Here is a 20,036-nt window from a genome sequence, read left to right as displayed (position 1 = left end):
TGGGGCACCCCTGCAGCTGGAAGTCCCAGGACTGGGCTCCCCCAGCACCAGCAATAAAGTGCAATGAGATCTAATGGATGATCTCACAATCACACTTCCTGCTATGCATGTACCTTTATTGGCATGTATAGAGGGAACCTAACTGCAACATGTATAAAGCTGTTAATACTGGATAAGGATGTGCCTTTACATGTTGGTGTACATGGGTTAGAGTAGGGTTGCTCAAACTTCGGCCAATGGAGCCATAGATATCCATCCCATAAGGAACCCCATAGATCAGGGAATTTAGTGCAGGAAAGCAGTGGCAAAAAGTATGCTGACAAATTTCCAAATCCTACAGCCAGATTTCCAAACCCCAATGCGTGCATAATAGGTTGGGGCCAGGTCGTGACCCCTTTCCCTACCTTCATGGCCGGATGGTACTGGGTCACTCCCTCTTTCCCCTATATGGCCAGCTCAAGTCCCCTTCCTGCTCCCCTGCAGGGCTGACTTAAGCCCCTTCCTTCTGCAGGGCTGGGTTGGGGCTGAGCAATGCCACCCCACACTGGGCCAGGCCATGGCCTCTCCCCCTGTGGGGCTACATTGGTGCTGGGCCATGTCCCCTCCCTCTACCCAGGGGGCTGGTTTGGAGCTGGTTCTATCCTACCTGCCTCCAAGTGGCCAGGTGGAGCCCTGCTGTGACCATCCCCTGCCAGATTGGGACCACCACCTGAATCCAGCCTGCGGATGACCTGGGCATTGCACACATGGCTCACTATCCAAAAAGGTTGAGCACCACTGGGCTAGAGGAAGAGGAACACAGAGATACGAGGTATATTTCCAGAGAGGAACTCTTGGTTCCAGTCATCCAGGGCTTACAGGTAACAGTGCCAATCTAGTTGTTCAAGAAATTCAACTCCAAGCCTTTGCTACAGACTTTCCTGCTGTTTTATTTGAGCTTGAATATGGACTTCAATATCCTGCTGATGTTCCTTCTTTCATTCTAAATACTAGAGAGCGGCCAGTAGCCACATTAGTTTCAGGGCAGACAGAAGGTACGGTGGGGGGAATCTTGGGGGGGTGTGAAGTGGGGAGCCACTCTAATTAAGACACCTGCAGCATCTCATGTCTTCAGAATCCCACATTTCAAAATGGTGGTGGGGGTGCTTTAACTAAAGCTTGTTCAATGAACTTTAGCTAAAGCACCCCCACCGCCATTTTGAAACACAGGGATGCTGAATACATGAGATACTGCAGCATGCTGGAGTGCTCTGATTAGAATACTAACCAGAATGTGTCAGAGTCCTAATCAGAATGCATTGGAGCATGTGTAAAAGTGCCCTTAGAGATTTATTCTGTAATGTGCTACCCTGTTCTGCCTTCTGCCATTCTAAATACTAGGGCACCCTCTCATCCCATCGGGATGCATTCTTTGCTGCCAGGACTCTAATTTTCTGGTTTGAAAGAGAAACAGCAACAGTAGGCAACACTAGCATAATGTTTTCCCTTTCCTGTGTTTGTTGAGCCTGAAATGACAGAGAACCAAAAAACGTAGGTTTTACAGCGCTTCCAAGTCCTGGGTGCCACTATAGCAATGAGGACACTGAGCCAGTACTGCTCCAATTTCTGAGAACAGCCTAGTTCAACCTTTGAACTGTAGGTTTGCTTGGAGTTCAGAAAGCAAGTAAAAGAACTAGAAGAGTTGGCTCAAATTTGTTTTTCCTCTTCCCCCTTTGTACATACTTTACAAAAAGAAAAAGAAACTTCCTTTTGGGACTAAAGCTAAACTTTCAAGGGCTTTTTATCCCTGCAGCATCTTGAAACAGTTGCTGATGAATAGTATTCTCCTCTGATGTGATCTCTGGTAGGTAAAAATAATCATAGGCCTCTCTGCAGGAGTTTGCGAGCATTTGGGTCAGGCCACGGCAAGAATATAGCTGGCTTGCTTTTCAAAGGCTAAACAAGAATAAATCCCTCAAGTCATAGAAAGGGAGGGAGGTTGAAATGAAAGAGGGCAGGCTGCCCCATACAAGGTGAGAAATAACAGAAAATAAAACACTTCTTAATGTGGCAAGAAGAAACTCTAAACTGGATACACTCAGATGAGAAACTCTAGGGAGAGTTAATTTTATTGTCAGAGTTTAATTTTTCTGATATCCGATCGCACCCAAACACTTGTATGTTATTGTAACTGCTGTCACAGTCCCAGCAGGGTTCACACCTCTGCTGCAACTGGATTTTTACAGATAACTAAATCATTCTTGCAGTAGTTTCTTATGCAGCCTAGTTGCAACTCCACAGCTACAGTCCTAATTCCAATTTCCATTTAAATCCAGGTTTAACCTTATATCAACTAGTAATTTGTAGGGTTCTTAATTCAGTAATTGGCCATGTTTGTTATCAAGGCCCAATTTGCAAACTCAAAATCAATGGGAAATAAGGAATAATTCTGAAATGTAGTGTGACAGAACTATTGAACAGGGAATGAAGAACATGTCTGAGTTTCAACATGAACTCCCATTCCTCATTTCTCAGTTACATGTCACAGATATTAGACACATAGCACATTTATACATGTGCTCCGGGAGGGAGTGGGCAGAGGGGGTACTTTAATGAGAGCAGTTTTAAAAGCCGCTCTCATTAAAGCACCCGGAGTATCATTTGTACCCGTGTCCTCATGCTGATAAATGATAGCAGGGGTGCTTTAGCTAAAGCTCGAATGGGCTTTAATTAAAGCGCTCCGCTGCCATTTTTTGGTCCACGGACACAGATACACATGAAGCTGGAGTCTGCTGGAGCGTGGTAATTACTATGCTTCAGCAGACTCAATTAATCAAGTCTACTCCAACACACTGTAATTACAGCTTGCTGGAGAAGTCTAACTGCACATATATAGGTGCCTATAATTTTTTCTGCTACTAGAAGATGCCCAATGATGTGGATGGGCTAAGATCAGAATAACATTTGTGCAGCTTTATCCCAACCTTAGTCCCAATCTCAAAGGGTGTTTTTACACATGCTTTGGGGGTGCGGGTTGCTTTAATTAGAGCAGCTCTGAGAAACGCTTTAGTTAAAGTGTCCAGAGCATCTCATGTATCAGTATCCCCATGCTTCAAAATGGTGCTGAGGGACACTTTATCTAAAGTTCATTGAAGGCGCTTTAGTTAAAGTACCCCACTACCATTTTGAAGAGCAGGGATGCTGATACACGAGATATGGAGGCTGGGTGGAGTGTAGTAAATTACCATGCTCCAGGAAACTCAATCAATCATGTCTGCTCTGATGCACTGTAATCACAGTGCATCAGAGCAGCCTCTGAGCTCATGTACAGGTACCAAAGTGATTGTTTTTATTTGTGATCAAGATTGATTCAGTTGTGCTTAAACCATACAATTAAGAAGAAAATACACAGAGGCTCTAGCCAGCCTGAAAGTATTCAAATGGTGAATGAGATCATCATCTGCTAATCTGTAGGCACAATAAATATCCAGTTTGGTGACTTTTTACATTTGATTTTTTTTTTATTTTACATTTCTTTGGCTCTCTCCTGTATTAGGGTGCAGTAAACTAATTGGCCACATCCAGATGAACAAGTGGTGCACTTGCAATGGTAAAAATGCCGTAGCACAAATTTTTGCTGCTACTCTGTACCGCAGTGCACGTCCCTGTAACATGCACTTTGTTGAGGGCAAACTGCCCTTTCCCAGCTCCCCCCAAGCCCTGGCATGCTGAAGCAGCCAGGGGGCAAATGAAATAGTAGAGAGACTTTGAGCAGCAGCCAGAGTGTCTCTCTGGAAGACCAAGCGTCTGTTTGTTTTGGTGCACCCTATTGTAGCATGTTATGTGCTGCTTTTTTTCCTGCTGCTTTTTCATTTTTTTGCTACTGGAAAATCTCAGTAGCAAATTTTGTTCCTGCAGGGCATGTTTTAACATTCACCATGAGTGGTTTGTGGTGCTACAAATAGGTTTGTAGCACCACAAACTGCATTCCCTGTTTTTTCTGGATGGGGCCATTAACTACACCATAAGATTGTATTGTTGGGGGCGGTACTATCTTACAGCAGAGTCATTAAGTGCAATCAAACGCATGTGTAGCTGGTGACTACTGGGTGCAAATTGCACCCAGTCAGCTCAGCCAACTGGGTACCAAACCCCTGGCTCCTACCATCCCTCTGCTGCCTGATGCTGCCACCCAGAGTCTGGGGTTGACCCCCTGTTCCACCCCCTCCCCTGCCAGCTGGGGGGCTGTACCACCTCAGCAGAAATTGCTGCAGTCCCTGGCACACATGTAGATGCTGCACCCAGGAGCAGTTGAATGGCTACACATTAATAGCATGTGTAGATGTTCCCAGTGTCAGCCAAGTTGTTGGACTGTAGTCCATGACCTGTTTGTGTTCTATCATGCTATGTGGACACTTCTACTCTAATGGATTAATTTACTAATGGAGGTTATGGGAAAAGTACCCTAGGACAGACATATTAACTTTGACCACAAAGAAATGCTGCATTCCTCCCACAAAATACAGATCTGCACATCTTTTATGTATGCCTGTTATTTAAAAATTTTTCAATAAAAAATAAAAACAACCAACTTTACCCATATATTCTAATTAGAAATTTTCTGCTTGGCTAATTCAAACCCAACTTAACTAGAAAGCTGTTTTGTTTTGCTTTGTTTAAATCTCATGAATGATTAAATAACAGGGTTAGCAACTAAGTTGTTTTAAATTTATGAGTATTTAAAATGAAGTTTTGTATATACTTAGTGGAGCTTCCCCCTCCTTTTTCCAGGGAGAGAGGTGGGAGAACTATTGAAGCAGGATGTGGTTTGGAAACTGAGACCAGACCTCTTTGTTAGTAGCCACAGGTATCTGCTTGTGATACCTGTGTTAGGAAAATTCATGGAGTCCAGCTACATGCACTTGTATTATTTGAGGCATGAACTCCCATGCAAGTTAGTACAGTAACATTTTTAAAAATAATATATACATTAGGACCTTAAGTTACAGCAATCTGTCATAGCAGGGTTGTCCCACTGGTAGCCCACAGGCCACATGTGGACCAGAAGCCCTTGCAGCTGCCTCTCCCACTGCCACATAGTGCAGGAGGGCCAGAGGTGCCCCAAGCAGGCGGGCTGTGTGCTGCCTGTGCAGCCTATGCAATGAGGAAAGGAGGGGGCTGTGTGCTTCTGCCATGCCCTGTGCAGCAGAAGGGGTATACTGTGGGCCTGCTGCTGCAGCATGTGGCTGGCACAGCGTGTAGCACCTGGCTGCAGGGAACTTGCACAACCCAGTATCAGATGGTCACGGGACATCTATGTTGAGCATATTACTGGCTGCCTGAGTTGCCTCAGACTACCTGTCAGAAGTGATTGTGGGGGACAGACTGCACCTTAGTGTAATGTGAGCTCAGTAACATAGATCAGAGATAATCCTGCCCTGGAGTGGTGTAACCTTGATCTGCATAATGAGTGCTTAAAACCAGTTTCAGGTGTTAATGTGCAGACAATTCAGGAGTTAAGAGCTCCAGGAGATGCCCAGTATTACTGTGTAACAAGGCCCAGAGGGTGGTCAAACAACAGAACAAGCTACATACTGAAATTGTGAAAATACCATCCTTAGAAATTTTCAGTGCAGGTTGGACAGACACACGCGTGGGATAGTTTAGTTAGGGATGATCCTGCCTTGATCAGGGGCAGGATCTTATGAGGTCCCTTCCAGCCCTACCTTCCTATGATCCTACGATAAGGTAAGAATCTGTACTTCCATTAAAAAAGCTGTTTCTAATTATCATAATGTACAAAACACAAAAGCAAAGAAAACAAACAAACAGATGATTCCCCACCCGCCCTCAAATGTGGCATGACCACACTTCGGAAAGTTCAGAAGTTAGATGTATAAGAAAACCTTATATTTAACATTATTTTTGTAACAGGGACTCGAGCAGGAGCCTTGTTACTTAGACAAGTTTGGGTCAGACTGACCCGACGACGACCCCTCCAGGTGGGAGGAATTACACACCCAAGACAAAATCAGGTGATTAGCCCATGAAAACCCAGCATAAAACCAGTGGCAGAAGACAGACTGATTGCCTTTGGGTGCAAGAAAAGGGAGAGAGACAAGGAGCCCGTCTAACGGCCTGGGAAAAGACGTCGGGGACCTGAGACAAAAGATGCCAGGCAGGCTGCTTACCTTACTCCTCAGGCGATCCCGGTGAGTGTGAGGAGAACTGAGACACGGCATAGTGGTTCAGCAGGGGGAATCCCACATAGTGATAAGAACTCTGGGACGACAGTGGGGAAAGAGGGTCCCAGGCTGGACTAAACCCCGACCCCAGATCCACAGTTTTGCCACGTGCGGCAGTGCGGAGAGCAAGGGGATAACCTAGACTGTTCCCGGCACTCAAGAGAAGCTAGAGGCGTGGGGAATGCGCCTTGCTAATACGACAATCGGCGTTTAGAACGTTTGGCGGTACAGTGCGACTGGAGACGCATCCGGTGTTGCAAGATCTGCTCAGCAACTCAGACATGTCTCGCTAATGAGGTAATCGGTGAGACTTCTGTTTCTGTGCTACTTTTCTCTGGGAAATAAACTTATATCAAGTATGTACCATCTGGGCAGTTTTATTTGATCCTTATCCATAAAAGACCACTGATCTCCTTCTTTTCCTTTTGATATAAATTGTGGCAGGTGAGTACAGTGGGGAGATGCAGCTAGGATCACCCTCCCGCTCACAATTTTTTAAAATCTATTAATTGTTTTGTCTGATCTCATGATTTTTTTCAGATCGAACTCATGATTTTTAAAACTTTGTAGTTAGCCATACTGAAAGTAAGACGATAGCTCATATCATCAATATTATGTCTCTGTATCAAACCCTAATCAGTAATATAAAAAAAAATTAATAAATGTAACATAAAAAGCAATACATCAATAAACCAATGTTAATATATATCCTATTTAATAACTGTCTATATATTATATAGGCAATATATTCTTAATATAATATTTGCCTAATCTACTGTAGGAAATCTGTTACTATCTAGTCTATTATGCCTTTAATGAGAAGACTTACAAGTTGGGACCTACTCAATTTGCAGTTTTGCAGAAACCACAAAACTCACAACCGTCCATGAAATTAACTTTTTTTTTTTTTAAAATAAAATGCTAGCTCCCTTGTAGGAGCCAGAAGTCCTTACTGCTTTGCAGCCTGTCTGGGAGGGGAAGGCAGCAGCTGGTAGGACAGCACAAAGGGCAGCCAGCAGCCAATATGGTAGCTGCCCCCTCATCTCTCATCCACCACATCTCTCCACTAATCAGCAGCAAGGGGAGGGGCTGAACAAAGGACAGTAGCCAAGATGGCAGCCATCCCCTCATCCCTTCTCACACCCAGATCCTCTCCGCCAATCAGTGGTGATGGCTGAGGCCACCAGGGAAAGGTGAGGAAACTGGCTCTTCATCCTGCAACCAAACAATGAAAATTACTTTGTCTCACCATGAATTAAGTAGGTCCCTATTTATAAGCACTACACTTGGCTCTGTTTGCAGACCAGGCCAGGTCTGCTACCGTTATGACAGTAGACAGTACTACCTATAACTGTCAACAGGGAGAGCTGGGCAGCTTGCAATAGCTTAGCAACCCCTACTGTGGCAATGGCTTTAGGTGGAGAAGCAACTTAGAAGGAAGTCCTTACCACTGGTGGAGGAAATGCCACCAAAAGGCAGGTGCCATGTCAGGGTGAAATGGGCTCTCCAACCCTGGTTGGCAACCAGTCTAGGAGTGGAGCCCCAAAAGACAGATGGATTCAACATCTTTATACTGGCAGCTCCTTAGGTCAAGCTGGTTCCAAATGTACTGGCTTCTGCCTTGCCTTTGAGATCAATTGGCTAGGCCAAGAGGGGGACATTGATATATAGGCAACTCAAGCATCTCCATACCAACTGCCCTAGCCATTGCAGCCAAAACTGAATGAGAGGACACTCCATGTTTGCTACTTGCATGGGTAGAACACGGAAGGAGGTAGTTATGGGTTATAAGCTCAACTCAATTTGTATAGAGCGCCACAGGTCACCTTCATCAGTGGGAGGCACCAATTGTGGTCCACTGGTCTGCCCCCAGCCAGTAAGGTGCTAACCCACCATGGTCTGCCATCCTCATTTGGTGCATAGGGATAGACCAAAAGTTGAAAAACAGATGGAAAATTCAGTACCAGGCAACAAGAAAAGAAACTTGAAAACCTTCTGGCTGGGAAGCTAGAATGTCAGGATCATGTGTTCTGGCATTGATGCCAATTTACAGATGATGGACAATGTCTAGAAGACTTCACTGATTGACTAAATTCTACAAAAACTTAATATTGACATTGTAGCCTTGCAGGAGACAAAATTGGCCAACTCAGGCTCCATTCATGAGTCCAACTACACCTTTTTCTATGAGCAGAGGAGTGCACACACCTCTTGAGGTACTGAACAAGTTCTACTACGTTGGATCCACAGTGAGTGACAACCTATCACTGGATGAAGAGTTAAATGTGCACAATGGAAAATCAGCTACCATTTTCAATAATCTCTCCAAATGGGTATGAAACAATACAAAACTCACAATCAAAACTAAGCTGCTTTTGTACAAAGCCTGTATCCTAAGTGTCCTTACGTACAGCAGTGAGATATGGTCAACATATGCATATCAAGAAAAGAAGCTGAACATCTTCCACCTACACTGTTTATGGTACATCCTGGACATCAAGTGGCAAGACAGAATCACCAACACAGAGGTCATCACCAAAGCCAACCTGCTAACCATCACTGGTCTACTCAACCAGCAGCACTTATGCTGGCTTGGCCATATTTGCAGGATGGAAGATGGATGCATCCCAAAGAACATCTTGTATGAGCAAATTGCAGGTGATAAGAGAAGAGTAGAGTGCCCAAAATTGCACTTCAAAGACATCTGGAAGTAGGATATGAAGGCTTTTGGAATAGACCCAAACCTTTGGGATGCCTTAGCAGGACACAGGACAAAGTGGCACTCCCTTCTCAATCATGGAGTCCAACATCACAACAAGAAATGGTCACCTGAATTACAACAGAAATGTGACTAAAGGAAATAGCTGATCAGTACAGTATCCCCTAACACCACATACACCTGTGATGACTGTGGCAGGACCTGCACATCTAACTTCAGTCTTTACAGCCTAAAGAGAAAATGTACCACCAGTCACTAGATAGCTACAATTATCCAGCATCACTCACTGATGAATGGATGCTATAAACTTAGCTCTGTTTGCAGGGTGAAGGCTTTGTAACTTCTATAGTGGATTGTTCACAGAAGTTGCTCTCTGTTTCTAGAACAATTAATAAGCAGCTACAGAAACAAATTCTCTGTATGTCTATTGCCTCTCTTTCAAAACAAATATAACAACCACATTCCAAAAAGGGGAAAGTATTTTACAAAAGGCAACAAGCTTTACTGAAAACATAGACTAATGAGCAAATTAAAGAAAGATATTAGGAGCTAGAGGCATATAGTTTCATAGTTGGTTGGGTCGGAAGGGACCTAAGCAGATCATCAAGTCCAACCCCCTGCCATGGGCAGGAGGGGATGCTGGCGTTAAATTACCCTGACTAGGTGGCTGTCTAGCCTCCTTTTGAAGACCTCCAGGGTAGGGGTGAGCACCACTTCCTTTGGAAGTTGGTTTCAGCTCCTAGCCACCCTGACTGTGAAGTAGCTCCTCCTGATGTCTAGTCTGAATCTACTCTCAGTCAACTTATGGCCGTCATTCCTTGTTATCCCTGGTAATGCTTGGGGAAACAGGGACTCTCCCATTGCCTGCTGGTCCCTGTGGCCAGTTTATAGGCAGATACCAGATCCCCTCTCAGCCTTCTTTTGTGGAGGCTGAACAGGTTCAGATCCCATAGCCTCTCGTCATAGGGCCTGCCCTGCTGCCCCCGATCATGCAAGTGGCCCTCCTCAGTATAGATCATATACTGGTTGCTCCATGGTAGCTGTTAAGGCCTTGTCACACATTATACTTAGGACATGTTAACTGCTCTTAAAATGCTAGCCTTTGAGCTTTCTAGCAGTAAAGCACATGCTATGTGCCATTGTAGCATAGTAAAGTTAGGACTTTTACAGTGAGGAGTATTTACAAGTTGGAGGATAGGGCTAGGATTCAGAGTGACCTTAAGAAACTGCAGGATTGGGCCAAAATAAATCTCATGAGGTTCAACAAGGACAAGTGCAAAGGTTTGCATTTAGGATGGAACAATCCCATGCACCAGTACAGGCTGGGGGATGACTGGCTGGGAAGTCAGAAAAGGACCTGGGGGTTACAGTGGACAATAAGGTGAAGATGAGCCAACAGTGTGCCCTTGTTGCCAAGAAGGCCAATGGCATACTGGGCTGAATTGGTAGGTGTGTTTCCAATAGGTCATGGAAAGTGATTATTCCCTTCCATTCTGCACTGATGAGGCCACACAAACTGTGTTCAGTTTTGGGTCCCCCACTACACAAAGGATGCAGACAAAGTGGGGAAAGTCCAGTGGAGGGCAACAAAAATAGTGAAGGTGCTGTGTCCCATGACTTATGAGGAGAGGCTGAGGGATGTGAGCTTATTTAGTCTAGAGAAGAGACAGCAGAGGGGATTTAATAACATTGCGGCGGAGCACCTGTTTGCTTGCCACTTTAAGGTTTGAATTTGGCAGTGGAGCAGCTCGCAGGTGGGTGCTAGCCTCATCAAGGCTAGCTCATGACCCCAGGAAGGCCGTTGGATTGCTGAGGGTGTGGAGCAGCCTCCATTTTAGCCAAGGCCCTCAGAGGGGAAGGCAGCAGTCTGTTGTGGGGGAGAGTAGAGTAGAGTAGAGTAGAGTAAAGTGACATGACGCGACAACACCAGCTGAGTTGCTGCTCAGAAACACCTTGGAGGTAAAGGCAGGAGCTATGGGGGTTGGCCTGGTTCTGGGTATGACCTAAAAGTGCACACTGCTGGGAAGGGAGGCCTGGTGGGACTCCCTGTGGCAGGGGAGTCCCCAAGAAATGCCAGGCCAGTTACCTCCCTAGTGAAAGATGAGGAGGGGTGCCTGGAAACCCCAGCCCCTACCTATGGATGGGTTACAATACTAGAGGAGAGTGGGGCCAGACAAGCACAGTGTCGAGGATGCCTGAGCCCAGCGTAGAGGGCCAGTGGCAGCCACCTGAGCCCCACAGGGTGAGAGACCCCAGGGTTAGGGGCCAGGCATGGCAGCAGCTACCTGAGCCCATATGGCGGAAGATCCCAGCGGCTCAAAGAGGGGGCTGAGCATATGCAGCGGCTCAATTGAGGGGCTGTGAAATGAGTAGCCCTGGTGAGAAGGCAGAATTACCTAAATGAGGAAGCAGAATTATTGGATAAGAGAATGGTTGATTATTGGATGTGACAGGGCAGACTTACTTAGGCATTGCTAAAGTCCTGGTGTGTGCCACCCGACTGGAGGCTGGGTGCTAGGCCACATATGTGAATGTCCAGTGTGCGCCCCAGGTTGGATGCTAGGTGCTAGGCCAGATATGGAATGCCCGGTGTGTGCACTGGGAGGGAGACCAGGTGCTAGGCCTACAAACATCTGTGGGGCATGGGACATGTGTAAGGGGAGGTTGGGGTGTGTATTAAGGCCTTTGGCATCAGGAGGGAGAAAAATGGAAAATGGGCAGCCTCCTGCCTTTGTAACAGCATTACTATTTTTATCATCAAGGCATGGCAGATGAGTGAGACGGGGGTTAGCCCTGAACAGACAGGAGGCCAGCACTGAGACCTGGCCCTGCGAGGTGAGCCTGTTACAAGCAGCCTTCAACTACCTGAAGGGGGATTCAAAAGAGGATGGAGCTAGACAGTTCTCAGTGGTGGCAGATGACAGAACAAGGAGCAAAGTCACAAATTGCAGCAAGAGAAGTTTAGGTTAGATATTAGGAAGAATTTTCTCACTAGGAGGGTGATGAAGTACTGGAACAGGTTACCCAGAGAGGAAGTGGAATTTCCATCCTTGGAGGTTTTTAAGGCCCGGCTAGACAAAGCTTTGGCTGGGATGATCTAGTTGGGCATGGTCCTGCTTTGAGCAGAGGGGTTGGACTAGATGACCTTCTGAGGTCCTTTTCAACCCTAATTTTCTATGATTCTGTTTCCAAATCTTAGTACCTGACATGTGTTGAGCTGATGTCCAACTGCTTGACAAAGTTAATACCATGAGGAGACTGGTGCCAACTGCTTGGCAGTCCTAGCCCCCGACCACAACAGAGCTGGTCCAAGGCTCCAGTGAAGTGCTGAGGCTGGGAGAAAATTGTAAGGGGTCTGTAGGGCCACCAGGCAGACTTCCTAGGCTCAGGAGCATCTAAAGTGCAAAGGTGCCTTCTGCGCGTATTTGTGTGCAGGCCTCTAGGGCAATGCTATATGTCAATTATGTTTTTCTTTTTAAGTTATGTCCTAGGTTGTATTCTGCATTCTGTTAGTTAAATGTCCCTTTTCATCCCTAGGGGGACAAATAGTCTGAGTACAGCAACAGGCACTGTTTAATCTGTGATTGGATGTTCAGCATGTTAAGTTTTATTTTATTGGATAAATTGTGGACCTTAGGTCCAACATTATGTTCTTGTTGCCTTATGTAACTACCTCTGAGCACTAGGGGTGCCTGTAGACATGCAGGACATCTGTTCCAACACACTGTAATTGCAATGTGTCAGAGCAGACTCTATTAATCAATTACACATGCTTTAATTAAAGTGCCCCTGCCACCATTTTGAAGAGTAGGACACTGAATATACATGACACTGTGGGGGCTTTAATTACAGCAGCTCCCGAGAGCCACTGTAATTATAGCATTCCCCTGCCCCCAAGCCCAGAGCATGTATAAAGACATCCTAAGCTTATATCACTGAAAAGTGCGAGAATTTTGCAGGGAGTTGGTACCTGAAAAGAAGAGAGCTCAGACCCAAAGCAGAGAAGCCAGGCCTTCTCTGCATTGGGCCCCCCAGCAGATGCGGAGGGCCTCTCACTCTGCTGCAAGCTGCAGCCCAATGGTTTACTAACAAGAGGACCACTGCTGTATTGTTCCAATGAAGGGTCAGTTAAGCCTGGCTCTCAAGAGCTATTCTTCATCTTGTTCCTCTTATTCCCTCTGGGGGATGGCAAAAGGCTAGTTGTGACAATATTTAGTGTGGTAGATTCTCCCTTGGCTAAATCACCTTTTACTTTTATGTGCCTAATTGGCACTTACATACCTATATACCTGCTATTTTTGGCATTTACTCTGTTTGGATTCTGCTTCCACTTATAGCAGAATAGGATTGTCCTACATGTATACCTGATGGAAGGGGAGCCCTTACACCTTTTAGCCCAATAGCCTAGTGGGTGTTGATAAGAATGGAAGATCCAGGTTCTTAGCCACCCTTGCACCGGTAAAGTGTGGATCTCAACCTCCAACTACTGTGTGTCAGCTGTCTCACTGAGCCACACCATTTAGAGCTCACTTACTCTTTCCTGGTCACACATCTTTTTCTAGATTTTCTAGGAAGCAGCAGATGAAGGGTCAAACCCATGATGGGTGAAGGCAATTTAGAACCTAGGTTTCCTGCAATCTGAACAGGTGTCCTAACTGCTAAGCGACTGGGCTAAAATATAAGGGCCCCTCTTCTATCAAACACTGACTGGTCATGTATTTTTCTGCAACTGAAATTTCAACACTTATCTGTTATTAAGCATGTGCCCAGGTGGTTCTCTTCTACCTGGACACCTGTATGACCAAAGTGCAGCCTTTAAGCATGTTTAGAAGGCAAGAAAAGGGCTATATAGTATCCAAACTGCGTGGAAGTGCCAGAAATAAGTTACATAGTTACGTAAGTGCCACCTTCCCTAGCAGGTGTTATTTCTATCAAGAAGCAGGTAATGTTGCTCTATGGAAACTGTCGCTCCATGTACCTTGCAAGCTATCTAGAGGGGGAAACAGTGTTCTGAGAACTTGCTCAGCCAGCACGTGCAGCTGGAGAGCTTCTAGACGGGATGTCAGCTTCCCTTCGTTCCCCCCCTCCCCTCCACCACCACATACCTTCAGCTGTGTTCTTAATGAGAAGTGAGCTCTGAAAAATCCCTGGGTAATGGATATGCTTATCCAACCCTTGCAGAGAGCAGAGGAGGCCTATGTGAAGGGTTGGGGGCAGGAACATCAGAGCTCAAACTCTCTGGAACACTTTGAGGCCCTTTTGTTTGTATGCTTTTCTTCTTTCCCCAACTTATCCCCTCCCCTGCCCTCCAGTCCCCTCCCAACTACTGTGCAAGTAGGCTTGGCAAAATTTGATTTTTTTTTATTCTCAACAAATAAAATCAATGTTTATTTTAAAGTATTTATTTGGATTACCGGTTGAAATTTTCAGGATTGTGCAAACATGGTTTTTTTTTAACAATTTAGCACACACATGCATGCACATCAGCTGCTGCAGGAGTTGGGGGCTGTGCAGGGAAGAAGGGGTTGAAGGGGCAGGGGTGGTAGCCCAGTACCATCAACCCCTCTTAGCCCAGGTCCTAGCCAGGGCAAGGGCCAAATTCTCGCAGAGCCTGACCCAGTCCAGCCTTTGCAGGAATCTGGCCTCTGCCTGAATCTTCCAGGGGCTGGACTGGATTCCACGTGAGGCTGGCTCCACCCTGATCATGCAGGGGTGGGGATGGACTCTACAGTAGCTTGGTCCCAGCCCAGATCATGCAGGGGCAAACTCCAGCACAGCCCACTCTGGCTTGGCCTACATGTGTGAGTGGGGCAGGGGCCAAACTCCTGGGGAGGCGGGGCCAGGCTCCATGGGAGTTTGGCCGCTGCCGTGGCTTGGACCTGGGCAGAACAAATGGTCAATGGCACCTGACTCCTGCTGCTACCAACCTTACCCCTCCAGCCTCCCCTCCCAGTAGCTTTACTGACGTGGCCTCCAGGTCCTACAGCAACGTGTGTGTGTGTGTGTGTGTGTGTGTGTGTGTGTGTGTGTGTGTGTACGCACGCGCACACCTGTGCCAGCTAGCCTAGCTCAATTCAGTCCTTGAGGCCTTTAATCTGGCCCCAGAGGCAGTCTTTCTCTGGGGTGAAACACAAACTGTAATGCACTGGGTTATTTTGCGCCCTGTAACTCAGACAAAAGCAAAAGCAAACAATCCAGGTGAACACGCCTCCCCCTAACCTGTGCCCAGCAACACAAGCTTTGAAGCCCCCAAGTTAATCTGCACCACAGGGCTCCATTGCTAATACAACATAACTCCAAAATAAACACTCCAGCCAGGGCTAGTTCTGACCCTCTGGTCTTCCCTTAAGGAGCCCATCCTCTCCATACAAACAAGCTATTCTCCAAGCCCTTCTCCCCACTTCCTCTTCCCAACTCCTTTTACTTCCAGGTCAACCAATTGACTTCCCCTCATTGATTAACTGAGCCAGCTGTGAGCCCCTACACAGGTGGCCTGTTCCCAGCTAACTGATTTCTCTAGGTTGTCATCCTGCAGCCTATTACAGTCCCCTTTGTGTAAATTTTGATGATTACTGATGGAAATGTTTTGTGTCTGTCTGCAAGTGTCAGGTGAAATCAATGTTTATGATGGCTATTGATAAAAATTGAATCCTTCCAAGCCTATGTGCAAGTAGAGCACATCATGTTGCATGTCTGTTTACACTTTACTTATTACAGGTGCTAATGACTCCTTAAAGAAGTAGCTTTGAAAGGTGGTTGGGAAAAGGGAGATGGAGTGAATCGTGATGGCATTTCCTGCTGAGACACTCCGGGGCAGCAGAGTTCAGCATGAGTCACTGACAGTCCCCTGGCAGAAGGAGTGGCAGGTGGGGAAATAGAGAGCAATTTACCCTGCAATACTAGAGCAGTGGTTCCCAACCTTTTTCACATTGGGACCTATTGGCATAACTATCAGCTTGCCCTGGCCCACACCCCAGCACACAGTCTTTTTCTCTCAGCTACTTTATGCTGTCCTGCTGTGTGCTCAACACCCCCTCCCCCCCATATAGAATGTACCTTTAAGGGGCCAGCAGTGGAATGACCTAGTCTCTCCCCCTGATGCCCTGTGGGTGAGGTTTGTGATGGGGGGTTGTTGTAGTTTTCCCTGCAAGCTGTGAGCATGTGAGTTCCTGAATCCTGTTCCTAATAAAGATAAAGCTGTTTACCACCCCACCAGTCTCTGCTGAACAGTGACTTGAGGACAGAACCCCAAAGGCATGGAGGTCTGAGTGAGTCCCTATCCCTGGAACCCAATGGCATAGAGTAAACATTATACCCCCCGCCCCCAGCTTCACGCAGCCTTGCAGTATTTCCCTCAAACTCCTCCCCATGGGCCTTTTAAGATCTTGCAACCCACTTTTGGGTCACGTACCACAGGTTGAGAAATGTTCTACCTGAGGATCTGGAAAAATACTATCGCTGTCAGTGATATGCCACACATTCAAATTAAGCTCGATAGAAACCAGCTACAAAAAGGTTCTATGTTTCTCAAGCAACATATTTTTGGCTGGCTGGCCATTTTTACTGTGTGATAATTACTTTACACATGTAGCATGTCTAAGTATATGGTGCAATTAAACAGTAAATTTTATAATAAATATAATGTGCATCAGGGGCCTGGACATGTAAAGATGACACAGGATTTAGTCTCCTGTATAGACACCTTTGTTTTAGAATAATTCTGCCCATACAGGGAGTTAGTCTGAAATAGCTGGAGCGGAATAATTGTTCCAATGCTTTTACGATAGCCAGATTATCAAAGTAGGCAAGCTTTTAGTTTAGGTGTTCTTCTTCTTTCTAGTGTTCCTCTAAATTCCCCATTGTTGTGGTCGTGGGCTGAATTACTGCATATTTATGGACTCGTATGTGATAAAGACAGATGGAACTGTGGTTAAACAACTTGGGTTCCAAAGCATGGCGATCCTTCACCATTCAAGAAAGGTATCGGTAAAGCCTCCTAGGAAGACTATAAGTCACATGCATAACAGACACATGAATTATGGACAGCCAGTTTGGGAGGGGAGATGTGGTGTGATTCGAATTATGTCTCACTATTGCCCTACCTTCCATCCTCCTGCTATATAGGGTCTGAGACATCACTTAAATGACCAAAAGCCTATGAAACAGATCAAGGTCCCCCAGACCTCTGAAGAGAAGCAAAGAAATGTATGGTCTAGGAAATCCTTACTTAGGAGGAGAGGCAAGTTTTTGACTACAGTGATGTGGGGTAAGGGGAAAGTACCATAAGGGGATAGTGCTCTCACCATCACGGATAGCAATGAATGGTTTCAGCTGTCTTGGTATCTGTAACACATCTGTTGGATAGAGTTAATGTGATGATTTGCAAGTTTCTTTCTTTGGTATGAACTGTATTACACATCATTATCCTTGATGCTTTCAATACCAACAGAGTGAAATTCGACACTAATTTGCACAAATGCTTGAGTGGCTCAGCTGTAGTGAATTTCAGGTTTATAGCAGTGTGGTATATCTGTCAGCAGAATTTGGGCAGCCTATTGGTTTGAACCCACTTTCCCCATGCAGAAGATTCCCTAATGTTTCCTTAATGTGTTTGCTGTAGATTCTGTTCTCTGTTTCTGTGACTCAAGCTACTCTGTGTACAAACAGCTTGTAAATCAGTGTGCCTTGGTGAATGTCATTTACCCTGGCCTTTTCCATGGACACCTGGGATTCTCACACCTTGAGTTTTTAACACCAATTTAATTCTGTCAAAAGCATTTTGTAAACTAGGCCAGCAAAGTATGAAGTGCTGGCCACTGAAGCCTGGCTAAATGACCGGGGTAACTGTTAAGCTGAAGACATCTTTCTTTCTCTTGCTTTCCTTTCCCGGCTTACTTTCCAAAATATTCTTTAGAGAAAGATGGATATCTATGAAGTCAGGATGTGGCAAATTCCACCTTGGCACTATAACAATATTACTACATTTGATCATGAGCAATAGTAGCTACTTTCTAAGGACATCATTTTTTTTTTTTAAATCCCCAAAATCTTTGTCTCATTTTCTCAAATGCATAGCAGTTTCAGTTCAAAATATGTGAAAAGCTAATGTACTGGAAATATACGGACTCAAAATGCCTTGGAGAAATTCAGGGCATCTTCAATACACAGAGAGATGAATCTCTCTTACAGCTGGCAAACATTGCCTGATTTGCAAAAGCTCAGGCAGAGAGTGACAGAAATAAATAATTTGAAGATAAAAAATGAAGCTTGGGTTTTCCCAGCTATAGACCTTTGTAGTCTTGAATCCTCTTTCAGCTTCATTGTTTAACCATTTCAGCAGGTTGCTTTCTAAGGGTCAGTGGGTGCATCTACGTGTCTACACCCGACTGCACACTTGTTACTGTGCAGTCATTTTAGTACTTGCTTTAGGAAGTACTAAATGACTGCACAGTAACCACTGGTTACTACACAGTCCCAGTGCCGCAAGGGTCATTTCTGATCCTGCTGTGCAATAGGAATGAGTTTGTGTCCACTGATGCTATATTGCAATAGCTCATCACTACATTGCCTTAACATCTCATGTAGATGTGCCTAGTAAGTTTAAGTCAGTCTAAATTAGCATAAGTTAAGATGGGGGGGAGGGGGATGGAATCCACATGTATGCTTTACTGTGGAGTTGACTATTTAGTTCTCCAGTACAGCATTACTGTTGACACATGTGCCCCCTATTAGCCTGGAGTAAACTAATTCATTCCACCATATGATAGTACTGCCGGTCACAACTACTATCACAGAATCATAGAAAATTAGAGTTGGAAGGGATTTCACAAGGTCATCTAGTCCAACCCCCTGCTCAAAGCAGGAGCATCCCCAACTAGATTGTTCTAGCCAGGGCTTTGTGAAGTTGGGCCTTTAAAAAACCTCCAAGGATGGAGATTGCATCACCTGTCTAGATCATCCATTCCAGTGCTTCACCACCCTCCTAGTGAGAGAGGTTTCTTCCTAATATCCAACCTAAACTTCCCCCGTTGCAACTTGAGACAATTGCTCCTTGTTTTATCATCTGCCACCACTGACAACAGTCTAGCTCCATCCTCTTTGGACCCAACCTGCAGGTAATTAAAGGCTACTATCAAATCCCTCCTTAGTCTTCTCTTCTGCAGACTAAATAAACCCAGTTCCCTCAGTCTGTCCTCAGAAGTCAGATGCCCCAGCCCGCTAACCATTTTCATTTCCCTTTGCTGGACTCTCTCCAACTTGTCCACATTTTTTCTGTAGTGGGGGGCCCAAAACTGGACATAGTACTCCACATGTGGCTTCAGCAGTGAAGAATATAGAGGGGAAGAGTTACTTCCTTCCATAGGTGATGCATGGGGAGGGATGGGGGGCATGTACCCCCTCCAAGATTGGCCCTCACTGGCTAGGGATTAGGGAGTGCAGGCTGGTGCCACTCCTGAAGCACCGGTGGCACTACCAGTTTTACCAGTGCTTCTAGGGTCAGCAATTGGCTGCTGGGGAAACCCCTTGCCCTGGTTGGCAATTAGCCACTGGTGTCCTGCCCAGAGTCAGGAGACACCAGTCACCCATGCTTCCTTCAATCTCCTGGCAACACTCTTACTAATGTAGCACAGTATGCTGTTAGCCTTCTTGGCAACAAGGGCACACTAACTCATACACAGCTTATTGTTCGCTGTAACTCCCCAGGTCCTCTTCTGTGCTCGAGCCTCTGCCTAGCCAGTTGTTCTCAAGCCTGTAGCGGTGCATGGGATTCTTCCATCCCAAGTGCAGGTCTTTGCACTTGCAAAAATCTAGAACTCTTGACCATCTTGAACCTCAGGGAATTTCTTTTGGCCCAGCCCTCCAATTTATCTAGGCCAGGGGTTTTTAACCTTTTTTTAAGGAGTGTACCCCTTCTGGTGGGTACCCTTCTGAAGTGTACTGCCTTCCAGATGGGGGAGTGGAGAGGGTGCTGATGGCCAACTAGATGTGAAGCCAGTGGCATGGAGTGAAGATGAGGGCGGAGGAGACGATGAACTACCAGGCCCAGCAACAGCCAGCGAGCCCAGACCAATGGTCAAAAGGGAGAAACAGGT

At 45.8% G+C, this 20,036-nt stretch overlaps 1 long non-coding RNA gene across 1 annotated transcript in view; it reads right to left on the bottom strand.

The window, feature by feature from the left end:
• Nucleotides 1–8,834: 8,834 nt before the first annotated feature.
• Nucleotides 8,835–20,036, bottom strand: part of LOC109311080 — a 21,720-nt gene continuing 10,518 nt past the window's right edge. The window contains exon 3 of the long non-coding RNA XR_002101405.1: nt 8,835–8,928. This is a non-coding gene — a long non-coding RNA (uncharacterized LOC109311080). The remainder of the gene's footprint in view (nt 8,929–20,036) is intronic.

The sequence above is a fragment of the Crocodylus porosus genome, unplaced genomic scaffold (assembly GCF_001723895.1).
Source record: "Crocodylus porosus isolate Cpor-Errol unplaced genomic scaffold, CroPor_comp1, whole genome shotgun sequence".
NCBI classification, from domain to species: Eukaryota; Metazoa; Chordata; order Crocodylia; family Crocodylidae; genus Crocodylus; species Crocodylus porosus.
Note: the sequence above shows the minus strand (reverse complement) of the source record. Positions and strands in the feature narration are given on the sequence as shown.